Raw genomic sequence first — 13,473 nt, 5'->3', positions numbered from 1 at the left:
TGGAAATTTACATTAATTCAGGAAGTGAAGTATCAATAATTTTGGAGGAAAAATAAAGGAATTTCCTAAGTTACCTGTTACAGGATTACATACTGTAGGTATTACAGGCACTAAGAGTAATGTAGTGAAATGGGAAACAAAGATTATTTTTGGATTAGATCAGTTAGTGTGAACAAACCATGTTAATAGTCCCTAAAATAAATATGCATGTATTACTAGGAGTAGAATGGTTAATGAAATTTATGAGAAAATGTGAACTCCCATGTATCCCACTCTCTTGAGCATTCACTTAAACCTCTTCTTAAGGAATGCAGTTAAAACTTGTATTCATTCAAACCATGACCATGAAGAAAATTTACTTCCTTATATATGTCAGTAGCATAAAAATATCCACTGTCACTTATTCTACTATTTTAAACAATCACTTAAACTGTTTCTGGCATAATGCAGGCTTTAATACTGCATGCAAGTAATTGTTCTTGTAAAATAAACCAATGTCTGTGCAATGTGATTTATAAACGTTAATTTACTACTGTAATTGCATCAATTGACTTGTCCTATATTACTTGTACACTGGCTGCATAATATGTAATCAACAGGACCAAATAAATAAATAAATAAAATAAATAAATAGACTTTGAGAGTGGTTCTTTTAAGTGCAATCTAGATAACTATAATAAAGAGGTCTTATTTAAGACAGATTGCTGTCAAGGACTAAATGGGAGTAGTAATTTACAGTTAATAGCAAATATGAGTTCATTGGAGAAGGATGTAAGTAATCTACAACAAACTGCAAGCAAAGCTGATTTGTATGCAAAGGCTTACAAATTGGATCTGATCACACTTACTCAAAAGGAAGAGCTATATGGAATATTATGCAGGTATTCAGCTGTATTTTCAGATAAACCAGGGAATTAACTTTCATGGTACACAGCTCGGCTTTTGGAAGGCCAAGTCAACTACAACAGCAGTATTTGATTTAGTTGCAAATATAAGTCAGGGATTTGAAGGCAAAGAGTCTATAGGACTGGTACTCAGTGACCTCAATAAGGCACTTGTTTGTATCCCACATAAGACCCTGCTCAGCAAGCTAAAATCATATGGTGTTGGGGGGAACTATTCTACAAACTCTCAAATACTACCTAAATAACAGACTGTATCAGTGCAAGGAGCAGAATCAGGTGAAATGAAGTTAAAACATAGTGTGCCACAGGGTTCCATAATAGGGCTCCTGTTGTACTTAGTGGGCACATTTCGCAGTATGCAGATGACACAACTTTATTCTCAAAAGGGGAGAATGTACTTCAAGCTGTTCAACAAGCAGAAGTCCCATTCAGTGAGGCCAAGGCCTGGTGCATCATGAGCAAGAGGAAACTAAATGAAAACAACACAGACGATGATATGCAGCCTAAGTGATAGTGGAGCACTGGGTGACACAGCAACTGTTAAGTTTCTGGGCTTTTCATTGATACCAAATTAACCTCACAACAGCATGCTAAAGACATATGTTCCAAATTCTCATGGGTCCCATACTTCTTGAGGAAACTAAGAAGTGTTATACCACACCAGTACTTATTAATGATATACTATGCCATGTTCCACAGCTACAGCAGCTATAGGCTGTTACTGTGGGGTCATTCTGTAGGCTGAAGAATGTGCTTTTATTACGAAACAACTGACCTACACTGTTTTCAGCCAATACACTTTCAACTGCCTTGTTCACAGGAAGGCAAATCATGAGACACACAGAAAGAGAAACAAAGTTCATCAATACAGCACTCACTATAAAGACAGTATATGTGGATTAAATAAAACACAGAACAGCTTCCCATTGGTGGCCATAAAATTACAAAAACTCTACCTAAGGATATTACCAGTTGAACAATTTAGGACTAAAATTTTGTATATAGTAAATGGGCAACATTTGTGCAGTATAGAATGTCTGCTATTTTACTACATGATTTTCTTGTTATGATATTGTATATCGTAATCTATCTCTTAAATATCAAACTGCAATTTTTTAATAATTTTAATGTGGTAATATTATTGCAAAATTGACGCTGTCTGTCCAGTCATGGGTGCTGAATGACAAAGAACTGGTAATAAAGGTAGTAGAGTAATAACCGTGGAAAGAGTAGAACATATGGTAGCTGTAGAATAGTCTGGAGCACAACACAGACGAAAGAGAAATTTCACTCGGTTATGCTTGTACAGAAGCTAAAAAATGTTTGAAAAAAAGAAAAACTGAAATTTTATCAACTGGGAAAAGCTAATGTGAACATCAAACAAAGAAATTAATAGGTTAGTTTCAACATATAATCAAACCTTAATGCACTTACAGTGAAAATGGGCCTCAGCTCAAATCAAAAAGATGGAAAAACTTTGTAGACAAACAGGGCATCCTTCAGATATGGATACTGAATTATAAACCCACAATGAATCCTGTGGTGTAAACATTGTGGGAATTAAGCCATATATTTTCAACATATTGTGGACAGTAACATCAAGTGGGGTTGAATATAGTAGAAGAATTTGAAACCCTTTGATGGATGACAGTACTGCATTTCCTCCTTGCTAGGTGTTATTTGGAGAAGAGCCAGATATTTTTCAACAACATGTAGAGTTCTGGAAAGTGTAGTGAAATTGTGGGAAGAGCCAACTAAAGCAGCAAAACAAATGGAAAAAAAGGTAAAGACACATACATCAAAGAAAAAAAAAAGATTATCAAATTCCAGCAGTATTATAAAGGGTATTTCAAGATTACAGGCACAGTACATCCCAATGCTCTTACAATCAAATGTGTAGGCTCTGGGAAATACTATGAACTGTAACACCTAAAAAGTCAGATTACGTCCTCACAGTGATGATGAATGGACGTAAGAGAAGAAACTGTTGATTATGGTGCAGTGTCAAAAACGTTTGTTGCGGATACAGGGATTTAAGATCATTTGAATGCTTAAATTGGCTCTCCTTGTGTCATAATCAGACATATTTATAGTGTAAGTTAAATGGATTAGAGAGAAGGTACATTTATGTAGGTGACAGGAGAAGGAGTTTTATGTTGTGATAAAAATTATTTTATGTAAATGATGCCTGTAATTAATGTTTCAGTTTCAGAACACTGTAGGAAGAAAACTACTGCTCAGAATGATGTCAAATTTGATCATCATATTATTGACAGAGGAGGAAATGTTATGGAACAAAAAAAGTAATGGAAATTTTATTAATAGATGGCACTGTAAGTGTCTTAACATAAATGGGGTCAGCTGAAATGACAGATGAACTGCAGTACAACGGCTATGGTCTGAGTAGCACATTACACCATCCATACTATTCAATGTGTATGACTGCACAAATTCAGCAGCCAACAGTCATGTAGAAGAAGGTGTAATTAGATGAATAACGAACACTAACTTCACTTAAAGAAGGTTTATTCAGCACTTGTACATACAAGAGCGCGGAGCGAACTGCCTCCGGCTAGAACACATACAGTATATATACAGTTAGAGAACATTCCAGTATAATGATTCTTGATATTTGTGGATACTTCTACAATGTCCTCGAACCGAATACAGAAATTAAAATTTTACAGTTCAGGTGAGTTTTGAACTCACAACCCTCCACTGCACCACAGTGTAAATGCTGCTCAGCTTCTTCTGTGACATTGCTCCCTCCTTAAGAGAGCTGTGTCATAGTGTTACATCCTCCTACTTCGGGAACGAATCATTGGTCCTGCATACTCCGACTCCCAATGACTGATGTTCGCCCTGGCAGTGATCTTCTTAGAACTTCCCTTGCCATTATGCTCTTCGTCACCTTTCTGCTTGTTGCCTGCTGCTGGAGCTTCGAATTTACCCTGGGTTGCAGGACCCTTATAGGTCTTCATTCAAAGGATGTGGACCATATCTCTGATCTTTTGTCGTCTTGTGTTGGGGTCGAAATCTTCAACTTCATTAGTAACATCAGACAAATGTCTTACAACCTTATAAGGCCCAAAGTAGCGCCTGAGGAGCTGCTCAGAGAGACCAACCTTCCAAATAGGAGTAAAGATCCAGATGAGGTCACAAGGCTGGTAGACAACAGAGCGGTGGCTCAAGTCATACCTTTGGTGATAGTTTTCTTGAGCCTGCAGCGAGCGGAGTCGAACTGACTGCCGAGATTCCTCAGCTCTGGTTATCACCTGGCCAATGTAGTCATCGTCCACGTCATTAGGATGTAACGGAACCACAGCATGCACCGTCACAGTCGCATCACGCCTATCCACCAGGCAAAATAGCATAAATCCTGTGGTGTCCTGTTTGATGGTGTTGTTGGCAAATGTCACGAAAGTTAGCACCACATCCCAGTTGCTCAGCTCAACATTGATAGCTTGGCAGCCAAGGTCTTATTAAGGTATTCAGTAAGCCTGTTAGTTTGCGGATTGTAGGCAGTCTTCATGTGACAAGTAAAGTTGCACCAACGGTTTATCTCTGTCACAAGATTCGATTGAAAAACTTTCCCTCAATCCGTAATTAACGACCTTGGGGCACCGTGTTTTAATACAATGTCTTCCACAAATAATTTGGCTACCTCGAATGCTTCGGCTGTTTTCACAGCTTTTGTAATGGCATAGCCTGTCAGATAATCAGTGCAAACAATAATCCATCTATTGCCATTAGCAGACATTGGAAATCATCCGAGGAGGTCAATCCCAACATGCTGGAAAGTTGTTTTGGCTTGTGGAATTGGTACGAGTCAGCCAGGTGGTTTCTGAGGAACTGCCTTTCTCCTCTGGCATTCTCGACAGTGCGAAACATAGTCACGGACACTCCTAAATAAACCTGGCCAGAAAAATCTCTTCCAGATCCTATCACATGTCTTAATAAATGTCTGGCCTCAGGTGTGTCATGGAATTTCTGTAGAACATCTAAGTGCATGTGTTTAGGAATCACTGGTAGCCACCTCTTTCCAAACAGATCAAAGTTTTTCTTGCAAAGTAATCCATTAACGACCTTAAATTGTCCTTTCACATCCTCTGACTGATTTAAGGCAAATATAATTTGAGATATCTTGGCGTCCTTCTTCTGCTCAGCAAAGAGATCCTGGAGAGCAGCGAGACAGTCACTATCTTCATCAAAGTCTTGATGGTCCTGCACAGGGTTTCTTGAGAGACAGTAGGCATCTTGGTGTTTTCTTCCACTTTTGTACACTATGGTAATGTCATACTCTTGAAGACATAGTGCCCATCTGGCAAGTCGTCCTGTTGGATCCTTAGGACCTGTCAACCAACAGGGTGAATGATGGTCTGTTAACATCTGTGAATGGCCTTCCACAGAGATACTGTCGAAATTTGCACATGGTCCAGATCACAGCAAGACATTCTCTTTCTGTAGTTGAGTAGTTTCTCTCAGCTTTTGTAAGTGTCCTAGAAGGATAGGCTATAACCTTCTCTTTTCCATCCGAAATTTGCACCAGAACAGCACCGATCCCATACCCACTGGCATCTGTGTGTAGCTCTGTAGGTGCTCTCTCATCATACAGACCAAGTACAGGGTTAGTCGTCAGAACTTTTTGCAGCAGATCAAAAGAATCTTGTTGAGCACCACCCCAGATAAATTTAGCATCAGGTTTTAACAACTCTTGGAGTGATAAAACAACGGTAATAAGAATATAATCCGAGGAAGCATCTCACATCTCTAATACTTTAAGGAGTAGAAAAGTCCGTTATAGATCTCACCTTTTCTGGGTCTGGCCGCACACCTTCGTTTGACACAAGGTGTCCAAGTATTTTGATTTCTTTTGCCCCAAGGAGACACTTTCTTGGATTAAGTTTCAGTCCAGATTGTTGGAGAGCCTTAAAGATGGCCCTCAGTCTTTTTATGTGTTCATCAAATGTCTCAGAGAAAACTATAATGTCATCTGAATAACAAAGACACATTGTCCACTTCAGGTGACTTAGAAGATTATCCATCATCCATTTAAAAGTTACTGGTGCATTACACAAACCAAACGGCATCACCTTAAACTCATACAGACTATCAGAGTTGATGAATGCAGTTTTCTCATGATCAGCGTCATCTACTTCAATTTGCCAGTATCCCGAGTACATGGCCATTCCAGAATGAGAATTTCACTCTGCAGTGGAGTGTGCGCTGATATGAAAATCTCGCTGCAGAGTGAAAATCTCATTCTGGAAACATCCCCCAGTCTGTGGCTAAGCCATGTCTCCGCAGTATCCTTTCTTTCAGGAGTGCTAGCTCTGCAAGGTTCGCAGGAGAGCTTCTGTAAAGTTTGGAAGGTAGGAGACGAGATACTGGCAGAAGTAAAGCTGTGAGGACCAGGTGTGAGTTGTGCTTCAGTAGCTCAGATGGTAGAGCACTTGCCCACGAAAGGCAAAGGTCCCGAGTTCGAGTCTCGGTCGGGCAAACAGTTTTAATCTGCCAGGAAGTTACATGTCCATTGTTGAGAAAAACTTAGCCCTCTTCAGACAATCTAGTGTACTGTCAGTTCAATAAAGAAGGCAAATGTCCTTTTTAGTTATCTTATTAAGCTTCCTGTAATCAACACAAAAGCGCCAACTGCCATCCTTCTCCCTGACGAGAACCACTGGTAATGACCAAGGGCTCTGCAAAGGCTGAATGATGTCATTCTTCATCATTTTCTCTACCTTGTCGTGAATTATTCAACATTTTGTTGCTGACACACAGTATGCTCTCTGGCTTATTGGTTGATGGTCTCCAGTGTTAATCCAATGCTTCACGATCGATTTGTCTAATTTGCTCTTCACCTGTGGATTGAAGCATTCAGAGAACTTTTGAAGAACGGCAGGTAGCTTCTTCTACTGTTCCTTAGTGAGATCTGGTGATAGTCGAGCTAGAAGATCTTGTCTCATAGTGGTAGCACTAATTTTGCCCGCAGACTCGGCATGGGAGGTTTCTATGATGCTCAGCTGTTCTGCAATTAACTGCTCAGTGTTTGCTACGCACATGCATCTTGGAAGGACCTGCGGTTCTCGGCGACAGTGAACTCTCCACAATTCACCAAATCTGTCCTTAAATGAGATGACAGAGGCTGGGATGACCAAGTTATTCTTCAGTGGTACGCTTCTCTTACATTCCACTACAACATCCATGGGTTGATGCATGGCATGACACAAGACAGCTACCATTCTAGCGCTGAGTGCAGGAATGATCACTTCATCCAGCACACGTAGTCTCCACACACTCAGATGTGCATCTTCCTGTCCACAGTATCTCGTCTCAACTAGCATAATCTTCGAGTGACCACAATCTATAATTGCCTGAGAAGCTTTCAAAAAGTCCCATCCGAGAATGACGTCATGACTACACTCTTGTAAGATGATGAATTTTAAGGGCTGTGAATGGCCACATATACCCACATGACACATCTTCCTGTAGGTTTTACATATTTCCCATTAGCCACCTTCATCAGAGATGTTTTGTTGTTGACAAATACGGTTTTCTGCAACTGGCGACGGTACTTCTCCAAAATGACTGAATATGATGCTCCAGAGCCGACAAGAGCTCAGGCTTGTCGGCCATCCATGAGGATATTGATGTAGTTTTCTATCATTTTTGTAGTGATCGACGGTCTGCCTCCAGTAGCTGAGTGGTCAGCGCGACAGAATGTCAATCCTAAGGGCCTGGGTTCAATTCCTGGCTGGGTCGGAGATTTTCTCCGACCAGGGACTGGTTGTTGTGTTGTCCTAATCATCATCATTTCGTCCCCATTGATGTGAAAGTCGCCGAAGTGGCGTGAAATCAAAAGCCCGAATGGTCTACCTGATGGGAGGCCTTAGTCACATGACATGTACATTTTAATAAGGTTGCACCCTGCAGTTTTCCAGGTTGTGGCATCTAGGTGATCAGCTGGAGCTTCTAAACGGCGATGGAGACCTTGATTGGCATGTTGGGGAGCGTCCTGTCTAGCAGCTAGTGTGCAGCGATGGTGACCTACATCGTCCTGCATTCACATCTTCATCGTGCTGGAGATGGCATCGGCTAAGATCGATCTGCTGTCTTCTGGTTTGGGCATCATCAAATATCCACCACCTTTCTTGACAATAGCGCACCACATGTCCCGGTTGTTCGCAGTGGGAACATACTGGTTGGTTATCCTGGGTCCTCCATATGTCAGTCTTCCTTGGTCCCCAAACAGATTCCTCATGAGGCATTGTAGGAACATAACTTCACCTGGGTCTCGACTTTTCACCATTTTAAAGGACAATGAAGATGAGAGACTGGGTTCAATGTCTGTTCCACTTCCTACCTTATGACCTCTTGAAGCATCTTGGGTTTTTGCTTGCCGTGCAATCCAAGTGCCTTCTGAACTTCCTCTCTATCTGATGAAGAACACTTGTGAAATCAGTTTCTTCCTCCATCACAGACATTGATACAATGTTTGGAAGCCATTCAAACTTCTTGCATGTAATTCTTTTTTGATGCATTGTCTCGATATACTGGCACCATTTAATAAAGTCATCTGCTGTTGAAACCTCCTTCAGTAGTAGGGCTTGATACATGTCCTCAGCAACACCCTTCATGAGATGTACAATGTTACCTTCCTCCTTTATTCTAGAATCCGCTATTTTACACAGTTCCAAGGTGTCTTGAATGTAGGATGCTGTAGTTTCTCCTGGACGCTGTGCGCTGCACTTTAATATATCTTCAGCCTTGCACTTCTGTCATTGTTTGTCGCTGAAATACTTGCAGAGTTCTGCCTGGAATACTTCCCAGCTTGTGAACGTCTTCTCGTTGTTCTCATACCATTGCTTGGCAGTGCCCTCCAAGCAGAAAAATACATTAGCCAAATACGCTGTGTCATCCCACTTGTCACCATTGTCACCAGAGAACCCAAAAGGATGTCTCATGTGATGGCACACAGTTGCTGTCATCGTAATGTCCTCTTCTTCTGTCTCTGATAGATTGTGATCTGTTGAATATGGCTTGAACTCGGGTTTTTCACCATGTAATGGCAGCTCTGTTATGGCCTGATGGGAGCCACTGTGTCGTTGATAATGTGTGCTATCACAAGTTCCAATACCCAGCGCCTCTACCAGAATAGTGTCATGTAGAAGAAGCTGTAAAGAGATGAATGACGAACACTAACTTCACTTAACGAAGGTTTATTCAGCACTTGCACATACAAGAGCGGGGAGCGAACTGCCTCCAGCCAGAACACATATGGTATATATACAGTTACAGAACATTCCAGTACAATGATTCTTGACATTTGTGGATACTTCTAGAATGTCCTCGAACCGAATACAGGAATTAAAATTTTACAGTTCAGATGATTTCTGAACTCACGACCCTCCATGCAACAGCCTAGTATCATAACTGCTACACCACAGTGACAGTGCCACTCAGCTTCCTCTGCGACACTATTAGTTAGGTTAGCCAACCCACCAGGGCAAGGTCATACCACATTGGATGGGAAAATCAGCTTTTAATTGTACTAGGGCCAAAAAACTTCTTAAAAAGAGAAATGGCATTGGTTTTTAAGTGTCCTGGGGCCAAAAACTGAAGAAAAAGCAAAATGACATCAGTTTTCAGTGTCGTGAGACTGGTGCAGTATACTGCCTGCTGTTTTCTACTTCAAACTGAAATTGAGAAACAGCATTTTCCACCACATATCACAGTGTCTTGGGAGTCATGTGCAGAATGTATTGTGCAATGCATGCCTTCAATTCAGCTGCATTCGTAATTGGAGTATTGAACACAGCATCTTACAGATAACCCCACAGCCAGAAATCAGGTGGATTAAGATCAGGTGATCTGAATGGCCAAGCTGTAGGAAATGATGACTGTTAATTCTAGAATTTCTGAAATGCCTCTGCAGCAACTCGGCACACTGAACGTGCTGTGCACATAAAATCCGGCAGATTACTTCTCACAATGGAAAAGTGAGTTACAAGGAGTTCCTCTAGGCTCAGTCCTTAGGCCAATATCTGTTGTATATAAATGATTTGCCTCTCAATATAAATACTCATCTAACCTTGTTTGCAGATGATACATTTGCCCTGACTGAAAATAAAAATGCTGACAATATACCACAGAATGTTATGAATATTTTAAGTAACTTGGAAACATGATTCAGTCCAAATGGATTAATGTTAAACATTTCAAAAGTCCATACAGTTAAAAACTGAAGATATCGGTATTGTTCATAATAATTAAAAATGGAAGAACTTATCTCAGTCAAATTCCTCAGAATAAACTTAGACAGAAATTTGAAATCGAATAAACGTACAGAATAACTAGCAAGTAAATTCAACACCCTTGCCTTTGAAATGAAAATTTTAGCCAGTGTTACTCATATGGCCATCAGGGAAGTAGCATACTCTAGCTGTTAATCTGTTAGTACTTATTAGATATGGCATAATTTTTGAGGGAAATTTAGGAAGCATTACACAAATACCAAAGCTGCAATAAAAGGATAATTCATAATATGTGCACTGCACAGCCAAGGGCATTGTGTTGACATTTATTTAAAGACCTAAGTTATTAACTGTCCCTTGAAATGATTCTTTTCCTACAGAACACAGCTGACCTATTGAGAAAAACCATTCTCAACACTCTTAGGACATAAAGGAAACTTTATGGTCGCCCCAAATCATTTAAAGTTGTGTGCTCAGACTCTTCAATAAACACCCATGAAAATTCACAACAAAATAAGAGGGTGTGACATAACAAATATGAAGCAAAAATGGTTAAAAACCAAGTTATGTGATTTTCTGATTGAAAGATGTTACTACTCAGTGGAAGATTTCATAAAGGATGAAGTGATACTTTGAGCTGGATACTTAAAATGAAATAAAAAATTATGATTTAGTGAAATAGCTTTAGAAAGAACCTTGTATAAATTCTTCAACAAGAAATATTACAAGTTTGACAAATTGTGAATAAGTAAATATTTCAACAAGTAATATTGTAAGTTTGATGAAATTTTGAATAAGTTAATTGTAACCCTAACATGTCTACTGTACATCAGATGTATATTCTGAAATTCTGTACATCATGAGATGAATAAACACATTTCATATTCACAGTCACCATTCTTGTAAAAGAGCTTTATCAGCAGAGCACTATCCTTTTTGGAGTCAGTCATATTGAGCATCTTGGATGCAAACTGAGGAACAGTCATGTGTCTTGTGTCTGTTGGTGTCCATATCCTGGTGCTTACAGGGCCATCTATTGGTCAAATTTTCCTTAACTTTTTTTCTTCCATGACATTTCCCCCTGCATCAATAATTTGCTGTTCAAATTTGATGTCATTTTGAACAGTGGTCCTCTTTCTATATCATTTTAAAACTGGACCTTGTATGTGTGTGTGACACACTTCTAATAGCAGGTCATAATTATGCAAGCTTTTGGAACCAGTGGCTCCTTCTTCAGGCAGAAGGGTTCAAAGGGAAGGAAGAGGGGTGAAGGAAAAGGACTGGAGAGGTCTAGGAAAAAGGGTAAATTTCGGTAAAGTCACCCAGAGCTACAAGTCAGAGGAGACTTATCAAATGGGATGAGAAGGAGAGTTTCTTGCTCTTATATCTATTCATGTACAAATTTTAAATGAAGACAGTAGTATGTTATGTGCTACTTATTAATGAGCATTATTAACATACACTAGTGGCCATTAAAATTGCTACACCACAAAGGTGATGTGCTACAGATGCGAAATTTAACTGACAGGACAAAGATGCTGTGACATTCTAATGATTAGCTTTTCAGAGCATTCACACATGGTTGGCACTGGTGGCGACACCTACAACGTGCTGACATGAGGAAAGTTTCCAACAGATTTCTCATACACAAACAGCAGTTGACTGGCGTTGCCTTGTGAAACATTGTTGTGATGCCTCGTGTAAGGAGGAGAAATGTGTACCATCACGTTTCCGGCTTTGATAAGGGTTGGATTGTAGCCTATCACGACATTGCTGCTCACATTGGTCAAGATCCAATGACTGTTAGCAGAATATGGAATCGGTGGGTTCAGGAGGGTAATACCGAATGCCGTGCTGGATCCCAACGGCCTCGTATCACTAGCAGTCGAGATGACAGGCATCTTATCTGCATGGCTGTAACGGATCATGCAGCCATGTCTCGATCCCTGAGTCAACAGATGGGGACATTTTCAAGACAACAACCATCTGCACGAACAGTTCGCCGACGTTTGCAACACCGTGGACAATGAGCTTGGAGACCATGGCTGCCGTTACCCTTGACGCTGCATTACAGACGAACCTGGGTGCATGAATGGCAAAACTCCATTTTTTTGGGTGAATCCAGGTTCTGTTTACAGCATCAGGATGGTCGTATCCATGTTTGGCGACATCGCAGTGAACGCACATTGGAAGCGTGTATTCGTCATCGCCATACTGGCGTATCACCCGGCGCGATGGTATGGGGTGTCATTGGTTACACGTCTTGGTCACCTCTTGTTCGAATTGATGGCACTTTGAACAGTGGATGTTACATTTCAGATGTGTTACGAACCATGGCTCTACCCTTCATTTGATCCCTGCGAAACCCTACATTTCAGTAGGATAATGCACGACGGCATGTTGCAGGTCCTGTACAGGCCTTTCTGGATACAGAAAATGTTCGATTGCTGCCCTAGCCAGCAAATTCTCCAGATCTCTCACCAATTGAAAACGTCTGGTCAATGGTGGTTGAGCAACTGGCTCATCAAAATACACCAGTCACTACTCTTGATGAATTGTGGTATCGTGTTGAAGCTGCATGGGCAGCTGTACCTGTACACGCCATCCAAGCTCTGTTTGACTCAATGCCCAGGTGTATCAAGGCTGTTATTATGGTCAGAGGTGGTTGTTCTGGATACTGATTTCTCAGGATCTATGCACTCAAATTTCATGAAAATGTAATCACATGTAAGTTCTAGTATAATATATTTGTCCAATGAATACCCGTTTATCATCTGCATTTCTTCTTGGTGTAGCAATTTTAATGGCCAGTAGTGTATATACAAAACCATGTTACTTAGGTTGTATGGTACCACACCCAGTCACATAATATATTCAAATAATTTACTCATTTTTGTTGTTGTTTAGATAAAAAGATCTGATTACTTCGTTACATACAAGTAAGGCATATTTTTTGTTTACACATTGCACAGATAAAGAAATAACATGTTTACCATAGAATATATGAATTACATATTGATCTTTTGTTTAATTTGCTCCAAATATTAAATTCTCTTAGTAAAATAATGAAGAAGTATTTTGAATTACAGGCATACAAGTAGCTTGCATGTTGAGATATCAATATATGTAGAGAGTATCTTCTGAATATTAAACAGAGAAGAATTACAGACTGGGTAGAGGAATAGTTTGTGTATTTTTCACATTAAAGTACACACTAAGATTACAGTGCTAGTGAGTCACAATTAGAATCAATCAACTCATACAAATATCTGGGAATTTTTTTAAAAGTAGCATGAATTATCACGGGTTGTTTG

General features: G+C 40.1%; 1 protein-coding gene across 1 annotated transcript in view; it reads right to left on the bottom strand.

Moving 5' to 3' along the window:
• Positions 1–13,473, bottom strand: part of LOC126416305 (solute carrier family 22 member 1-like) — a 253,100-nt gene that overhangs the window by 43,012 nt on the left and 196,615 nt on the right. The window lies entirely within an intron of this gene.

Source organism: Schistocerca serialis, chromosome 8, assembly GCF_023864345.2.
Source record: "Schistocerca serialis cubense isolate TAMUIC-IGC-003099 chromosome 8, iqSchSeri2.2, whole genome shotgun sequence".
Lineage (NCBI taxonomy): Eukaryota > Metazoa > Arthropoda > Insecta > Orthoptera > Acrididae > Schistocerca > Schistocerca serialis.
Note: the sequence above shows the minus strand (reverse complement) of the source record. Positions and strands in the feature narration are given on the sequence as shown.